The sequence below is a fragment of the Miscanthus floridulus genome, chromosome 7 (assembly GCF_019320115.1).
Source record: "Miscanthus floridulus cultivar M001 chromosome 7, ASM1932011v1, whole genome shotgun sequence".
Lineage (NCBI taxonomy): Eukaryota > Viridiplantae > Streptophyta > Magnoliopsida > Poales > Poaceae > Miscanthus > Miscanthus floridulus.
Window position 1 is genome coordinate 46,455,033 of NC_089586.1, and position 18,774 is coordinate 46,473,806.

At 42.8% G+C, this 18,774-nt stretch overlaps 1 pseudogene; it reads left to right on the forward strand.

Moving 5' to 3' along the window:
• The first annotated feature begins 654 nt into the window (after positions 1 to 654).
• Positions 655 to 12,239, forward strand: LOC136465451 (uncharacterized; annotated as a pseudogene).
• Positions 12,240 to 18,774: the final 6,535 nt, after the last annotated feature.

An 18,774-nucleotide genomic window follows, 5' to 3' on the forward strand; every position in this document is an offset into this window, starting at 1 on the left:
AAATAGACTGAAATTTTACCTCTTTATTATTACTAACAAATATGCCCGTGTGTTGCAACGGGATAAAAAAAACTATCGTGCTTTCATTCCGGATGAATCCATGACAAGTCAGAAGTCCTCTACCTAAACGCAATGCTCGGGGAGCGCATATATGCTATCTCCACGCTGTCTTAGTTTTTTTTAATGTTTGTTTGCTTCTAAAAGAATTGTGTTTTTACTCTCTTATTCATGAGCAAATGCAATAAGCTAAAGTACAATTCGTGATGCACATAGAAGAAACTAGAGTAAAGTGCACCAGCGGTCCCTAAACTTGCGCTGTTGTGTCATCACATTCCCTAAAGTTGTAAAACGGTCATTTTGGTGCCTAATCACTGCTATCGTCTCGTTTTAGTCCAACCAGGAGCCGACTCAGGCTGTAATCTTGCAAAAAAACCCCAATAAGACGTGAGGGCCATTAGAAGGGCCTGGGGCCGCTCCCGTCCCGAGTCGCGACTCAGGTGCGCCCGCCTCCCTTTCTCTGCCACCGCGGTCGACGGCGACGGCCTTGGGCGATCGAGCGGAGGTGAAGCGGAGACCACGACGGCGATCCACCATGCAGAGGCTACAGCGGATAGGATACGGCAGTGGACCACTCCATCGTCGAGTTGGTGAACCATGGTGGCTAATTTGCGACAGAAAGGGGAGGCCACGCCGGAGTACGGTAAGTTGATCGCCTGAAAGGTCGAGATGGCGAACTAGAGGGGGGGTGAATAGTCTTTTCTAAAACTTAATCACGTCGGCTAACCGATACAAATGCGGAATTAAAACTATCGGTCTAGCCAAGACTATACCCCTCTATATATGTTCACTAGCACCTTGCAAAGATAATAATTATGCAACAAAGGTGCCGGACTAGCTAGAGCTCCCCTAATCAATTCTAGGAGCAAGGTCACACAAACCGATGCCACTAGTACTTTAAGCTATGAGGGAGCTCCTACCTATGCTAGTAAGCAAAAGCACAAAGCAAACTAAGCTTACTAGCAATGCTCAATAATAAGGCAACCAATGCCTAATTAGAGAGCGCAAATACTTAGCTACACAAACTAAGCAATGTGACTAACAAGGTTACTAAAACCAAATTAGCCACGCAAGGGAGCTACTTCTATGCTACACAAGCAAGAAGGTAATTAGCAAGCTACACAAGCTATATAATTATAAGAGCAACTACACAAGCTTAATATATGTAAAAGTAATTGCAAGCTTGTGTAAAGGGAAGCAAACCAACGGGAAGAAAAGGTTGACACGATGATTTTTCTCCCGAGGTTTACGTGTTTGCCAACACGCTAGTCCCCGTTGTGTCGACCGCTCACTTGGTGGTTCAGCGGCTAATTAGCATCACCCGCTAAGCCCGCACATCGGGCGCCGCAAGAACCTACCCCTTAGTGAGGGTAGCTCAATGACACGCTTTACTAGAGTTGCTCTTCGCGGCTCCCGCGGGGCGAGCACAAGTACCCCTCACAAGCTCTTCTCCGGAGCCCCGCACAAGCTTCTTGCGGGATTCGACGGAGACCACCACCAAGCCGTCTAGGAGGTGGCAACCTCCAAGAGTAACAAGCACCACCGGCTTGCAACTCGATCGCCTAGTGCCACTCGATACAATCTCACAATGCAACGCACTAGAATCACACTCACTCGCAATTGATTCGCACTCTTGCAAGCACAAGTGAGTTAGAGGGCATCCAAGCACTCCTACACAAGCCACATAGGCATGAGGGTGCTCAGCTACCGGCCCAAGGCCGACCATGGCTTCTATTTATAACCCCATGAACAAATAGAGCCGTTACCCCTTCACTGGGCAAAAGTAGGGACGACCGGACGCTCCGGTCCGATCGATCGGACACTAGACCTCAGCGTCCGGTCACGCGATACTTGCCACGTGTCCCCTCCTTCAAACGTTGTTCATCCGATCTCAACGGTCATCTGACGACCGGACGCGGCAGCTTCAACTGACCGGACGCAGCAACCCCAGTGTCCGATCGTTTCCAGTAAGGTACCGGACATGACCGGACGCGTCCGGTCGGTCGGGATCGGACGCAGCACCAGCGTCCGGTCACTCTCTAGCTTCTGCTCTGCCTACGTCACCATATGTCAGCCCTGACCGAACACACACAGCCAGCGTCCGGTCACTACCAGAGCCAGCGTCCGGTCGATTGACCGACACTGCATGCTGCCTGCCACCACTGACCAGACGCTTCGGTCCAACCGAGGCCAGTGTCCGGTCACTCTCAGTGACCTTCGACTTTTCTATCTAGGACGCCGGTGGCACCGTCGGACTGTCCGCACTCTATGGGCGGACACTCCGCCGGTGGAGTTTCTACACCAAGTTGATCCACATCAACTCCAACTTCTTCTCCTTTGTAAATGTGCCAACACCACCAAGTGTACACCACCATATGTATGTGTGTTAGCATTTTCACAATCACTTTTCAAAGGATTAGCCACTCAACTTGCCACGCCACTCGATCCTAGCAATGATGCAAAGTTAGATCACTCAAGTGGCACTAGATGACCGATATGCAAACAAGTTTGCCCCTCTTGATAGTACGGCCATCTATCCTAAACCCGGTCATAAACTTCTCTACACACCTATGACCGGTGAAATGAAATGCCCTAGGTTATACCTTTGCCTTGCGCATTCCATTCCATCTCCTCCAATGTTGATGCAACACATGCACCAACATGATCAACAATGATATGATCCACTTCATATCATCACGTGATCATATTGGTTCATCGATCTTGACATCACTTGCTTTTCACCGTTGCCTTCGTCCATCGGCACCAAGTCTTGCTCAAGCTTCACCGCCACGTGGTCAATCGCTCCAAAGCCTCCGACTTGCCCTTCACGCTTGCAACCGGTCCATCAAGCCAAGTCTTATCTTGATCTTCTCCACCTTGATCGCATAACTCAATGTCATGTCTCATGTGCAATGAGCTCCTTCATCATCACATGTGTGAGCTTTGCAACATCTCCAAGCCATTTTCATCTTCATGGCATCTGTTGCTCACACATATGTACCTGTGGACTAATCACCTGTGTATCTCACATAAACATAATTAGTCCACCTAGGTTGTCACTCAATTACCAAAACCACACAAGGACCTTTCAATCTCCCCCTTTTTGGTAATTGATGACAACTCTACAAAGATATAGAAATTAAGCTCTTTTGGATTCATGTTGCTTGCCCAAGCAATTTTACCATGTGAAAATGATTTTGGACAAGTACCACAAACCCAAAATGGTAGTATTAGCTCCCCCTACATATGTGCTAGAGTGTTTGATTTTAAGCTTTGCACATACGTATAGATTAAAATTGTGGGAGAGTAATTACTACTAAATAATGCTAAGGTGTCTAGAATAAACCTTTGAAGCGTGTACCAATCGGAGTTGCACCTTTAAGTTCATCCTTAGCACCATGATTAGCTAGATATCACTTGGAAATAGAATCACTAGATACCTCGTGAGATCAACTTTAAAAGCATGGTATTAGCATTACTTTATAAAACATACCGAGTGTCTAGCTATCATCCTAAGCAATGTTTTCCTAAACGTTAAACGGTAAACAGTCGGTCACCTACCGTTTAGCCATTATTCGGGCAAAACGTCCCATTAAACGGGCTAAACGGCCAATTAAACGGGGTAAACGGGTGATTAAACGGAAACGGCGCACCACTGTGTAGTGTTTACACGATGTGTAAACGGGCTAAACGACCGTTTAGGCGAACAGTGATCCTAAGCATGCTAGTTATCAAATTATCATTCAAGTTCTATAACTAGCATACAACACACAAGCATGCATATTGAATTTAAGAACTTATGCAATGCAAGTAAGCACATGAATATGCACATATCAAATGCAATCAATCAAAGTTCATGAGCTTGCTCCCCCTACTTGTGTGCTTCTCTTGTCCAAGAATTTTGATCCATCTCTTTTCTCCAATTTTGCTCCCTCTTTGTCCATATTCATGTCCAACCTCTTAAGCAACCTCTTAAGCTTTCATATCTTATCTCTTCCCTTATACAATTTATCTCTCCCCCCTATAAAGGTTTTCATATCTTTGTACAATCTCTCCCCCTTTGTCATCAATTTTCATAAAAGGTGTGTTTCTCATTGATGCAAAGGTATGTATTTGGGGTTGATGGTTGAGGCTGGAATCTTGCATTTTTTATGGACATTACTTGATTATTGGAATGACACCACTTGTAACTTGTACTACTTGTATCTTGTATAGGGCTTCTTGAGATACCACACATAGGATCTTTGATCTTGATATCAATTTATGGTACACCTCCCCCTATGTGATAGCATGGGTCATCCATTTGATACACTTGAGCTCTTGTAGTTGAGGGAATCATTCTTCATTTGATGATCACTTAAAGTTGAGGATCACTTGTGGAACCATCATATTGTATGATTGATATCATGTGTAGATGTAATACCACTTGTATGTATGATACCATTTGAAATAATCTTCTAGTATGGAACCACTTGTTAGATTTGTCAATAAAAACCAATTTTTTTGAACATTTGCTAACTTCATGAGTACCATTTATAGGATATCACTAATGAGTTGATCTAGATATTACTTGTGAATTCTTGATGAAATACTTGAGTCTAGATACCACTTGAAACAAACAAACTAGATATCCATTTGCATTGGTGTCTTGTGCTTGTACTCTTATCACTATTATGAGCTTCTAATGTTGATTTGAACTAAATTGATTTGCCTAAGCTTCTAAGTCAGGTTTGAACCAATGACAAGCTTCTTCACACCTCTTGCAAGGGTTATCTTACCAATGTTGTACTTGTCACTTGTTGGCAATCCAAATTAAATCAAGTACTTGGGTTCACTAGCTCATGAACAAATTCATATACTAACCACTAGATCAAATAATCATTCAAGCAATAGTGGTAGGTTATGAATTTAAACATTTTATTTGCTATGCATGATCCTATGAAGCATGTACTATGTGCACTAACCGTATACTAGTAAGGGATGAAATGATCATGCACATTACAATGATACCTTTGCTATGTTGGAGTAGAGGATAGTCATATAGATTCTAGTTCATTACTCCAATAGCAATGTGAAGTCCAATTATAAGCTTGGTAAAGACCAATAGATACCATGTTGAATTTCATTCTTCACCCATATGAAATGAATACCACTTATGATCAAGTGCACTTTCTTGTTGTGGTTGGCTTGCTTTATCTTTTGATATTTGCTTGCATGAGAGCATTAATTTGAGAATACCACTTGAAATATCATGACTAGCTCTCTTTTGGGTGTTGCTTGCTTTTCTTGATCAATCCTTTTTATTGCTTCAACTAAGCATCTCAAATATTCCTTGGATCACCACTTCCATGTTAACCTTCCAAGTACCACACTTGGTTCACCTACACATAGGCGGCAAGCCCCTACACTAGGGAGAAGTGACCTCTCTCCAAGAACCATTCTTGATACTCACTTGAAATAACTTGATTGATTGATCCAAGTGATGGACTTAACTTAGTGAGTAACCTTGATTCCTTCTTTAAGTCCTTTTCTTTGTTCTTGTTTAAGTCATTTTCTTTATACCAAATGATTTCCAATAGTCACTAGAACTTAAACTACAACTTTATCTTGAGTTTGATCTTGATCTTTCAATTTGAGTACCGAATGTGTGCAAAGTACATTCCACAATCAAATGGCTTTGTAATCTTTGCTTGTCATGCTTCTAGATCATCTCAAAACCAAACTTAGGTACCTCAAACACTTGTAAACATGTTTCCAACTTGAGGACCTTTCAATCAAAGTGACTCTAGATTAATCCAATATTTGTCACTTTTCTGGCAGATTCTGTACTCTCCAAAGAAATAAGCATATCTCCCAAAGTACAAATCCAAATACCACAAAATTTGGTGGAGATGTGCTTCACTAAGCTATATAGCAGCTGTATAAATTTGAGCTTCATTTGACTTCTAGATTGCTACCATATTTCAATTCTTCCACCACTGCTACATGCTGAAAACTGCTGCACTATAGCTGACAAGATCCACTCCAAAACCGAAGCTTTTCTTATCCAATTTTCATGAAATTTCTACAGCATCAAATACCATAAGTCTAGAGCATGTACACCAATTTTCATGCCAATCTAATAGATTTTGATTACTTAAACATGGCTAAGATCACAGCTAGCTCAGATTCTCAATTATAGGACAGATTTCATCAATTGAGCTAAACTTCATCAAATGTGAATCAAACTTGAAACTAACTTGTTTGAACACTTCCATAAGACATATATCCATTCAAACCACTTACTAAAAGTCATCTCATGAATTTATCCAACACAAATCAATCCAAACTTGATTACTAATCAATTATCCATTCAATCATCTCATAGCAAGCAACATTGCATATTTATCCAATTCAATCAACTCATATGCACCCAAATGAAATGATCAACAAGAGATATATCTTTGTTAGCTCATGATCATCCAAATAGCAAGTTTCAACTCAAATATTTGCAAGCCATCAATTATATCCAATAATTCACCAACAACTTGAATTTTGCACTTGTATTGTTGATAGCATTTGGACTTCGCTTAATTTGTCATGGCATTGGGATAGTGATCATCACTTAGCAATACTTGGCTCAACTTGTGATCAACAAGATGAATGTCATTTGAACCAAGCCTCCAATGCCGATGGTACCTACACACAATCATCCACTTTTTGATGGTACCCAAATAACTTTGGGTCCTCTCAAGTTAGGAGCAACATACTTAGGCATAGCCTTAGTATGAATAGCAGGATGTTTTGCAATAGCAACCATAGAGATACCATTACCATCCTTTCTAAGCATAGAATTATCATTAATTGAAATGGGCTTAGAAATATCACCTAGGGGACATGAATGTGCCATGTGTCCCCTTTCCCGACATGAGTAGCACTTTCTCTTTGCTTGAGCCTTTTCTTCCTTGCTCATGTTGTGCTTCTCATTGCCTTGCCTCTCATGGATTGGTTGAGCCATCTTCTCAAGCTTGGTAGGACACTTAGAGGCAAAGTGTCCTGTACTTCCACACTTGAAGCACTTGATGTGAGCATAGACTTTCTTTTCATCTTCATTCTTGCTCATCATCTTGGCATCTTGGGTTTGCATTGGATGCCTTGCCTTTCCACCCCTTCTTGTTTTCTTCTTCTTGATCATCAAATCACCATCTTCATGGTTGATCTTGATTTGCTCTTGGGGTGTCTTCTCTTGCTCAACTTGTGGCTTTGGTTGAGGCTTCTCTTGTTGCTTCACCAATTGCTTGGTTGGGCACATTGAGGTAAGACGACCCCAAGTGCGGCACTTGAAGCACTTTACATGCTTTAGCCTCTCTTCTTCTTTCTTCAACTTGAGTTTTTCTTCATTGGGGCAACCATTTGCAAGATGTCCCACTTCATGGCACTTGAAGCATATGAAATGAGAGAGCCTCTCTTGTTCTTGCTTCTTCATCTCTCTTTCATATCTTCTCTTGCCCCATCTTTTGCCTTTGATTTTGCTCTTGTTGAATCCAATGCCACTTGTGTCATTGCGGCTTTCTTGATGATTGACTTTGCTAGTCTTGAAGCTGACTCCACTTTTGTCACCAAAGTTTCTTTGAGTCTTCAATATATGCTCAAAGGTGACTCGAGAGTTGTAGCACCTTTCTAACTTGTTGCTCAATTTATTCACTTCATTTTTGAGCTCATTGTTCTCCTTCAAAATGTTAGTCTCACAAGACATAGAAGTAGAACAAGCATCTATTTGTGAAGAGCATGGCATATCTAGTAAATCATCACAAGAGGTGGATACATGCTTCTTTTCTACATCACAAGGGTTAGCAACATTTTGCAATTGATCATTTGATCCATGTGATGAGCTCTCATTATTTTTAAGTTTCTTTGTAAATATTTTAATGAGAGAAGCTTGTTTTTCTAATAATTTATCATGAGATGCAAGAAGTGTCTCATGACTCAATTCAAGCTCATCAAGTGAAGATTTATAAGCATTAAGCAAATTCTTATGTTCTTCACAAGAGTTCTTTAGAAATGAGTTTTCATTTTCTAATTTCAATGTTTTACTTTCTCATTTTCTAAAGACATGGTCATGCTAGCAAGTCTACTAACAAGCTCATCATATGACTCAACATGATCAACCACATTACCATTTGATACCTTGGTGTCACCTTGTGACATGAAGCAATGTGGTGATGTAGATGGAGAGCTTGTAGTAGCATTATCATCATGGCTCGAGCATGAATCATCATCACCATCAAGTGTGCATGGGGTAGCAACATCACTTGCAACACTTGTGGCATCATCATCAACCTTGTCAAGTGAACTTGTAGTGGATTGATCATCATCATCCTCACTTGACAATGAGGTGGAGCAATCTTCCACAATCACCAAATTGTGGTTATGCTCAACACACTCATGTGTCTCCTTCTAGGGCTCATACTCCTTCTTGAATTTACCATCATCCCATGTGGAGGAATCACCGAAGGTGTCCTTGATGGAGTCCCATATCTCACGAGCGGTCCCCTTGTAGTTTACTTGCTTCATGAAATCAAAATGTAAAGCATCTAATAGAAAACAACAAGCTTGTGCATCAAATTCATAGAGGACTCTTTGAGCTTTGGTTAGAGTTCTATGATCCAAGACATGGGTGAGACCACTAGTGATAACCCACCAAAATTTAGGTCCCTTTGCACGAAAATGATCAAGCATGTGATTTTTTCAAAGTGCAAAGTTTGTGCCATCAAAAATGTGATTCTCACAACCATCTAGCCCATTAGGCGCCATCCTCTTGGGTTGGTGAAGACCACAAATGAGAGATCGGGCTCCGATACCACTTGAAAGGTCGAGATGGTGGACTAGAGGGGGGTGAATAGTCTTTTCTAAAACTTAATCGCGTCGGCTAACCGATACAAATGCGGAATTAAAACTATCGGTCTAGCCAAGACTATACCCCTCTATATATGTTCACTAGCACCTTGCAAAGATAACAATTATGCAACAAAGGTGCCGGGCTAGCTAGAGCTCTCCTAATCAATTCTAGGAGCAAGGTCACACAAATCGATGCCACTAGTACTTTAAGCTATGAGGGAGCTCCTACCTATGCTAGTAAGCAAAAGCACAAAGTAAACTAAGCTTACTAGCAATGCTCAATAACAAGGCAACCAATGCCTAATTAGAGAGCACAAATACTTAGCTACACAAACTAAGCAATGTGACTAACAAGGTTACTAAAACCCAATTAGCCACGCAAGGGAGCTACTTCTATGCTACACAAGCAAGAAGGTAATTAGCAAGCTACACAAGCTATCTAATTATAAGAGCAACTACACAAGCTTAATATATGTAAAAGTAATTGCAAGCTTGTGTAAAGGGAAGCAAACCAATGGGAAGAAAAGGTTGACACGATGATTTTTCTCCCGAGGTTCACGTGTTTGCCAACACGCTAGTCCCCGTTATGTCGACCGCTCACTTGGTGGTTCGGTGGCTAATTAGCATCACCCGCTAAGCCCACACATCCGGCGCCGCAAGAACCTACCCCTTAGTGAGGGTAGCTCAATGACACGCTTTACTAGAGTTGCTCTTCGCGGCTCCCGCGGGGCGAGCACAAGTACCCCTCACAAGCTCTTCTCCGGAGCCCCGCACAAGCTTCTTGCGGGATTCGATGGAGACCACCACCAAGCCATCTAGAAGGTGGCAACCTCCAAGAGTAACAAGCACCACTGGCTTGCAACTCCATCACCTAGTGCCACTCGATGCAATCTCACAATGCAACACACTAGAATCACACTCACTCGCAATTGATTCGCACTCTTGCAAGCACAAGTGAGTTAGAGGGCATCCAAGCACTCCTACACAAGCCACATAGGCATGAGGGTGCTCAGCTACCGGCCCAAGGCCGACCATGGCTTCTATTTATAACCCCATAAACAAATAGAGCCGTTACCCCTTCACTGGGCAAAAGTAGGGACGACCGGACGCTCCGGTCCGATCGATCGGACACTAGACCTCAGCGTCCGGTCACGCGATACTTGCCACGTGTCCCCTCCTTCAAACGTTGTTCATCCGATCTCAACGGTCATCTGACGACCGGACGCGGCAGCTTCAACTGACCGGACGCAGCAACCCCAGTGTCCGATCGTTTCCAGTAAGGTACCTTCATCATCACATGTGTGAGCTTTGCAACATCTCCAAGCCATTTTCATCTTCATGGCATCTGTTGCTCACACATATGTACCTGTGGACTAATCACCTGTGTATCTCACATAAACACAATTAGTCCACCTAGGTTGTCACTCAATTACCAAAACCACACAAGGACCTTTCATCGCTGACCTCCGCTATGTAGATTGTAGGATTCATCGGTTGTTGGTGTATGGGTTCATAGGATGTCTTGTGTAGTTGCTACTGTAGTCTTGATTTGGGGCAATTTTTCTAGATTTTCCCTTCTGCTGATCAAAAGTTCAATTTTGCGCATAATGTAGGTAATGGTAATGATGAGTTCAGTATTGAGTTTCACCATGGAGGGTTCTTTATTGGGTCTAGTGGACTAAAAAGCTATGTGGATGAGAGAGTGAACTGGTTTGATGGAATTCAGACTGAGACATGGTCAACACTATGGTTTGAGGATTTTGTCGAGCAGTTAGGATATGAGATGAGCCCAAGGTTCAAGTTTTACTGGTTGTTGCCTCAGAATACAATAGCTGATGGACTAAGGCTGATAGAATCTGACCGTGATACTATTGTGATGGCCAATATGGTGGATAGGTTTAAGACTTTGATAGTTTATCTTGATCAAGATGGATTTGAAGACAATACATGGGATGACATAGTGCTGAATCCAATGGTAGAACTACCTAAAGTCTTGAGCCCAAGAAAGGTTAATTATTAGGACCCAAAACCAGGTGAGAAGTTGCCTGTGTTTTATACTAATCTAGATAAAGGAGTAGTTGGGCAGAGTGGAGGTCAGGGAACATCTGAATCAACATCTAAAGATGAGGACTTCATATATAGTGATAATGAGGTTTTGGAAGGTGATGAAGATTTATTTGAGGATTTAGTGTACAGTGTTGTGGATTAGAAGAAAAGTAATAAAAAGGCAAGAGGAAGCCAGCTGAAGGGGGTGGAGATAGTTGTGGCAGCTGTTCTTGATGATGAAGACACTAAAGTAGAAGAGTTAGACCTTCCTGGTTTAGATGGTGAGGGAGAAGACAGGATTAGGATGAAATGTTGGACTGAAGCTGATGTCAACTAGCCAAGTTTTTATGTTGGCCTTGTGTTCCCAACAGTAGAGAAGCCGAGGGAGGCAATAACAGAATACAGTGTGAGGAACAGAGTGGAAATTAATATGCCAAGGAATGACCAGAGGAGATTAAGGGCCCATTGTGTTGCTGGCTGCCCATGGAACCTCTACGCTTCACTTGATAGCAGGGTCAAATCATTTGTAGTGAAGACATACTATGGGGGTCACAATTGCCATAAAGATTGGGTGCTAAAGAGATGCACTTCCAAGTGGCTTGCAACTAAGTACATTGATTCATTTCAAGCAAATGATAAGATGAACATCAGCAGCTTTGGTAGGATAGTGCAAAAAGACCTCAACTTGACACCTTCTAGGAGTAAATTAGCAAGAGCTAGAAGGCTCATCATGAAAGCAATCCATGGTGATGAGGTGAACCAGTACAACTTTTTATGGGATTATGGACAGGAATTGAGGAGAAGCAACCCTGGCTCTACATTTTATCTGAATATTTAGTACATGCTACATGTCACTAGATGCATGTAAGTAGGGTTTCATGGCTGGTTGTAGGCCCATTATTTGCCTAGATGGATGCCACAACAAAACCAAGTATGGGGGGTAGCTACTAACAGCTGTGGGCATGGATCCAAATGATTGCATATATCCAATAGCATTGGCAGTTGTTGAGGTGGAATCTCTTGCATCTTGGAAGTGGTTTCTGTAGACTCTGAAAGATGATCTAAAAATTGATAATACCCAACCATGGACAATCATGATTGATAAGCAAAAGGGCCTAATCCCAGCAGTGCAGCAGGTGTTCCCTGACTCAAAACATAGGTTCTATGTCAGGCATCTTTACTCAAATTTCCAAGAGAAGTTTAACGGTGAGGTGCTAAAGAATCAACTATGGTCATGTGCAAGGTCATCTTCTGTGTAGCAGTGGAATATGAACATGGAGAAAATGAAAGCATTGGATGAGGCTGCCTTCAAGTGGTCATATGTTGAGTGCAGCCACTATCAATAACCCAATGACTTCCACCGGTCTTGTAGTTCACCTACACACAAGAGATTCAAGCTTTAGGAATCCAAACTTGTTGAGGGCCCTTCACCTTCTCAACAAGTGACTTAGCCACCCAAATCTTCTTAGGCCTATTCTTGTTAGGGGGTCCTAAGAACATGACTTTCATCTTCCCACTAGAGTCCTTTCTAAGCATGTAGTGAGCATTGAAGGCAAAGGGTCTAGCATGCTTGGGCAAGGGTTGTGGCGGTGGAGTTTGGCACTCATGAGCAAAGTGGCCTTCTTGTCCACACTCAAAACATCTCTTTGGCTTTGGCTTTGGCTTTGATTGTTGTTGTTGAACTTGAGCCTTCTTCTTCTCTACACTTGCCACATATCCAATGCCACTTCTATCCATCTTCATGACAGTGTTTATGAGTAGCTCACTTTGGAGGTGCTTGCCTCTAGCAAACTTGCTCAACCCAATCTTGAGATACTCTTTCTCCAATTTGAGCTTCTTATTTTCTTCCTTTAGATCATCATCTTTCTTCTCTTCCTTGAGCTTCTTGTTTTCTTCCTTGAGCTTCTCATTCTCAAGGATCAACTCTTTGTCATGATCAAGAGTTTCTAGCATAATGGTGTTGTGGCTTTTCATTTCTTCAAGATCTTTCATGAGCTTTTCATTTGTGTTCTTGAGCTTGACATATTCATCATAGTCATTGCACTCAACCACTTGTTTGCCTTTGCCACTAGATCCTTGCTCAATGCTCTCATCAATCAAATCATCACATGATGTAGATATATCAGTCTTAACAACATGGTTAGTAGCATCATGTGGCTCATTTGGTAAAAATTCTTGAGCAATAACAAGAGTATCATGATTGATCTTAAGAGTTGTATATTCATCTTTTAGCTTGTTGTGGCTAGTGATGAGCTCATTGTGCACCCACTCAAGTTTATCATGTTTATCTTTAAGCTCTTTCTTAGAAGATTTGAGCTCCTTGAGTTTGGATGATATAGAATCATTTGTTTCTTTGAGCTCAACATTAGCCTTTTCCAATGTATCATATTTTGCTAAAAGTGAATCATTTTTAGCATCAAGCTTTTCATTTTTAGCTCTACTCTTCCTAATGATCTTAGTGTATTTTCTTAGTATTTTAACAAGATCATCATATGAAGGTGAATCATCATCATCGCTATCGCTATCACTATCATCATCACTAGCATGTTCATCATCACTACTATCACCATCATTTGATACCTTGCGTTCACCCTTGGCCATAAGGCATAGGTGTGTAGAGGATGATAGCGATGGTGGCGGTGAAGATGAAAGATCAATAGTAATGGCGGCCACCTTCTCATTGTCACTATCATCATCGGATGATCCACTTGATGAATCAATGTCCGTGAGCCAATCACCAATGATGTAGGCCTTTCCACTCTTCTTCTTCTTGTGGAAGTCTCTCTTTTTGCTATGTCTCTTCTTGTATGGCTTGTTCTTCTTCTTCTCATCTTCATCTTCATTGCTTGAGTCATCTTTCTTGCCCTTGTTCTTGTTCTTGAACTTATCTTTCTTGAGCTTTGTGCATTGATGAGCGAGATGGCCAAGTTTGCCACAATTATAGCAATCCATCTCAGAGACTGGCTTTCTTCTTGAGCTTCTGAAGAACTTCTTCTTGCAATCGAACTTGATGCCACTCTTGTTGAGCTTCTTTAGCATCTTGGCGGTCTTCTTCACCATGAGAGCAAGGCTTTCATCATCAACTTCATCTTCACTTGAGCTTTCATACTCAAGTCTTGCCTTGCCCTTCTCTTGGCTAGCTTTGAATGCTAAGTCTTTGTCTTTCTTCTTGGTAGAGGATGAGCCATCTTGTGGTGTGATGTGCATGTACATCTCATGAGCATTGATCTTTCCCAAGATTTGTGTCGGTGTAGCGGCGGAAAGATCACCTTGATGTAGCATGGTCACAATATGCCCATATTTGTCAATGGGGAGGACACTCAAGATCTTTCTCACAACGTCGGATGGTGACATTTGAGTAAGTCCAAGCCCATTGACTTCCTCTACAAGAACATTTAAACGTGAATACATCTCATTAACACATTCTTTGGGAAGCATCTCAAATGAATTTAACTTTTTGATTACAAGATGATAGCATTCCTCACGCTCACTCTTGGTTCCCTCATGGAGTGCACAAACATCCGACCATAGTGCATGGGCGTCTTTGTGGTTCCTTACGCGGTTGAACACATCTTTGCAAAGGCCTCTAAAGATGGTGTTTCGAGCCTTTGCATTCCACTTTTCATAATTAACCTCATCGCCTTGTAAGTTAGTAGCATCCTGAGGTTTTGGGAAGCCTTGTGAGGCAGCTCTAAGTATACCAACGTCTAGAGCTTCTAAGTACGCCTCCATGCGGATTTTCCAATATGGAAAATCATCTCCCTCAAAGATAGGAGGAGGTCCATCCCCGTGAGACATCTTGCTCAAAGCGATTAAGCTTAAAACGTGAGCACGAGGCTCCGATACCAATTGAAAGGATCAAGATGCCCAAGAGGGGGGGTGAATTGGGCTAATTCTAATTTTTCTTGTAATAATTAAATCCTATGGTTAGTCTAATTAACCCCTTATGCCTAGAAAAGTGTTTCTATTAAACTAACGCACAACGGACTTGCAACCTATGTTCCAAACTTACTCTAGCATGGCAATTCTATGAAAGTAAAGACAAGTACTGAATTGCTCAAAGTAAATGCTCAAAGTAAATAGAGAAAGAGGAACGCGGCAATGTTTTGCCGAGCTATCGGAGAGTCGTCACTCCCCACTAGTCCTCGTTGGAGCACCCGCACAAGGGTGTAGCTCCCCCTTGATCCGCGCAAGGATCAAGTGTTCTATACGGGTTGATTCTTCGACACTCCGTCGTGGCGAATCACCCAAAGCCGCTCACAACTTGAGTTGGGTCACCCACAAGCTCTGCCGGGTGATCACCAAGCTTCCAATCACCACCAAGCCGTCTAGGTGATGGCGATGACCAAGAGTAATAAGCACGAACTCTCACTTGACCACGCGAAGCCTAATGAGAAGATGGATGCACACTTTGTTACTCTTGATTCACTAATGAGGCTACTCTCTTAGATTCTCAAATCTCAATCACCTCACTAGGACCTTGCTCTTCTTGGCACTCATAAACGTGTTTCTCAGCTGTTGGAATGAGCAAAAGTAACTCCACACACGAGTGGAGCTTCTATTTATAAGGCAGCCTGAAAAACGAACCGTTATGAGCTTCTGCGGGGTGACCGGACGCTCCGGTCATGTTGACCGGATGCTCTGGTCAGTTCAACCCACATTCCAGTGTTTAAGTGTTGACCGGACGCTGGCAGGGTCCGGTCACCACTGACCGGACACGTCCGGTCGCATTAAACCCTCACTAGATGCTTACTGTACTCGACCAGACGCTGAAGCCCCAGGGTCCGGTCAGCACTGACCAGACGCGTCTGGTCACAGATTCCCTTCTCTGGAACCTTACTAGAGTCGACCGGACGCTGGACATTAGCGTCCGGTCATTTGACCTCTCCAGCGTCCGGTCGCACTGAACGTAATCTCTTGATCAAATGAACTGACCGGACCCTGCGGCCAGCGTTCGGTCGCACCGGAGCCAGCGTCTGGTCAGCATTTGACCCTCCATTCACTTCCAACTCTTGAACATATGTGAATGAAGTTTGCTCCATAGGATCATAGGGCTGTTGTGGAGCTACCTAGTGCTAGTTTTAACAAGTGTGCACCACACCTAACTCACTAGACTCACCTAGGTCAAGCTACCTATCCATACCCCCCCTTAATAGTATGGTCAAAGGAAAAACAAAGTCCTAAACTACTCTAAGTGTCACTCCAACTCCAATCGACACTTAGAACTAGTCATCCTTAACCTTGTCATCCATCCTTTGAAAACCGAAATGATTTCCATCGTAGGGGCATGACAACCTTGATTGCCCAATTGATCTCCATTACCATGACCTAACTTAATTGCCTCTACAAAACACACGTTAGTCATAGTAATCTTGTATTGTCATTAATCACCGAAACCCAACTAGGGGCCTAGATGCTTTCAAAGTGTTTTAGTTGTTTCATATGTATGTTTCAAGTATTTCATGTGGATGTTGCAAAACAAGATCAGGATGCTGCACATATTATAATGTCTATACATGTATGTTTTAAGTGTATGTTCCAAATGTTTCATCTGTTCTAGACGAATGTTGCAAGTGTTTTATGTGGATGTTGCAAAAATAGATCTGGATGTTTGAAAGGTCCTAATGGCTAGAGGGGGGATGAATAGCCTAATAAAAATTTCTACAACAACACTTAACAAAATGATTAGACAATTATGAGGCAAAGCAAGTGTTGTGCTAGCCTACTCAAAATGCAAGCCACCTACCACAATTCTAGTTTAGATACTATCTATTCACACAATAGCTATGACACTACCCTATGTTAGTGTGCTCTCAAAGCCTAACTAGAGAGCCACACCAACCAAGCAAGCAAGCTCTCACAACTAGCTATACTAAAGAGATTGACAACTAGTTTGTGGTAATGTAAAGAGAGTGATCAAGAAGGTTATACCGCCGTGTAGATGAAGGAACCAATCAATCACAAAGATGAATAACAATGAAGACCAATCACCTCGAAATCAATGATGAACACAATGCTTTTTTACCGAGGTTCACTTGCTTGCCGGTAAGCTAGTCCTCGTTGTGGCGATTCACTCACTTGGAGATTCACGTGCTAATTGGCTTCACACACCAAACCCTCAATAGGGTGCCGCACAACCAACACAAGATGAGGATCAGACAAGCCCCAAGCAATCCACTAGAGTATCTTTTGGCTCTCCGCCAGGGAAAGGTCAAGAACCCCTCACAATCACCACGATCGGAGCCGGAGACAATCACCAACCTCCGCTCGACGATCCTCGCTGCTCCAAGCCGTCTAGGTGGCGGCAACCACCAAGAGTAACAAGCAAATCCCATAGAGAAACACGAACACCAAATGCCTCTAGATGTAAACACTCAAGCAATGCACTTGGATTCTCTCCCAATCTCACAAAGATGATGAATCAATGATGGAAATGAGTGAGAGGGCTTTGGCTAAGCTCACAAGGTTGCTATGTCAATGCAAATGGTCAAGAGAGTGAGTTTGAGCTGGCCATGGGGCTTAAATAGAAGCCCCCATGAAATAGAGCCGTTGTACCCCTTCACTGGGCACAACGCGGGGTGACCGGACGCTCCGGTCATGTTGACCGGACGCTGGACCTCAGCGTCTAGTCACCCGACGACAGCCATGTGTCCTAATCTCAATGGTCACTTGAGTTGACCGGATGCAGCGCACAAACTGACCGGACGCTCAGCCTCTAGCTTCTGGTCATTTCTAGTAAGGTTCTAGAAACGATTTTCTTCGACCGGACGTGTTCGGTCATGCTTGACCGGACCCTGACAGTGTCCGGTCACTCAGTGACTTCCTACTGCGCTGTCCGACAATAGGACCGGACCCTAGACCTCAGTGTCCGATCAGTCCATGACCCAGCGTCCGGTCGATTGACCGACGCCAGCGTCTTTGCTGTTACAACTGACCGGACGCGCTGGTTCCTCAGAGACCAGCGTCCGGTCACCTTGTGACCAGCGAGACTAACTCCTTTTCACCTCTAACTTCTTCACCCTTGCTCAAATGTGCCAACCACCAAGTGTATCACCTTGTGCACATGTGTTAGCATATTTTCACAAACGTTTTCAAGGGTGTTAGCATTCCACTAGATCCTAAATGCATATGCAATGAGTTAGAGCATCTAGTGGCACTTTGATAACCGCATTTCGATATGAGTTACACCCCTCTTAATAGTATGGCTATCAAACCTAAATGTGATCACACTCTCTAAGTGTCTTGATCACCAAAACAAAATAGCTCCTACAATTTATACCTTTGCCTTAAGCTTTTTGTTTTTCTCTTTCTTCTTTCCAAGTCCAAGACCATGACGTCGCCATCTTTATGTCATGATCTTTATTTGCTTCACCACTTGGAATGTGCTACCTATCTCATGATCACTTGATAAACTAGGTTAGCACTTTAGGGTTTCATCAATTCACCAAAACCAAACTAGAGCTTTCAATGTTGCATATGTATTGCAAGTATATGTTTCAAGTGTTTTCAGGTGTTTCATTCATATGTTTGCTAGTGTTTTATCTGCATATTGTATATGTTTGCAATGATTTTTAAATATTTTCAGACATTTTCACAAGTATTTCAAATGTTTGTTTTAAGTGTTTAATTTGTCTTTTTTTGTATGTTGCAACTTTTGCATTTAGACGTTCCAAAAGTAGATCGGGGTGTTATACATGGGATGCGCGTGGAAAGTAGTCGGCGGTGTAGGCAACGTCCGGGGCGGCGCGGGCCCACAGCTGACGCGCTCACTCGCTCCTTGTGCGGCTAGCGTCT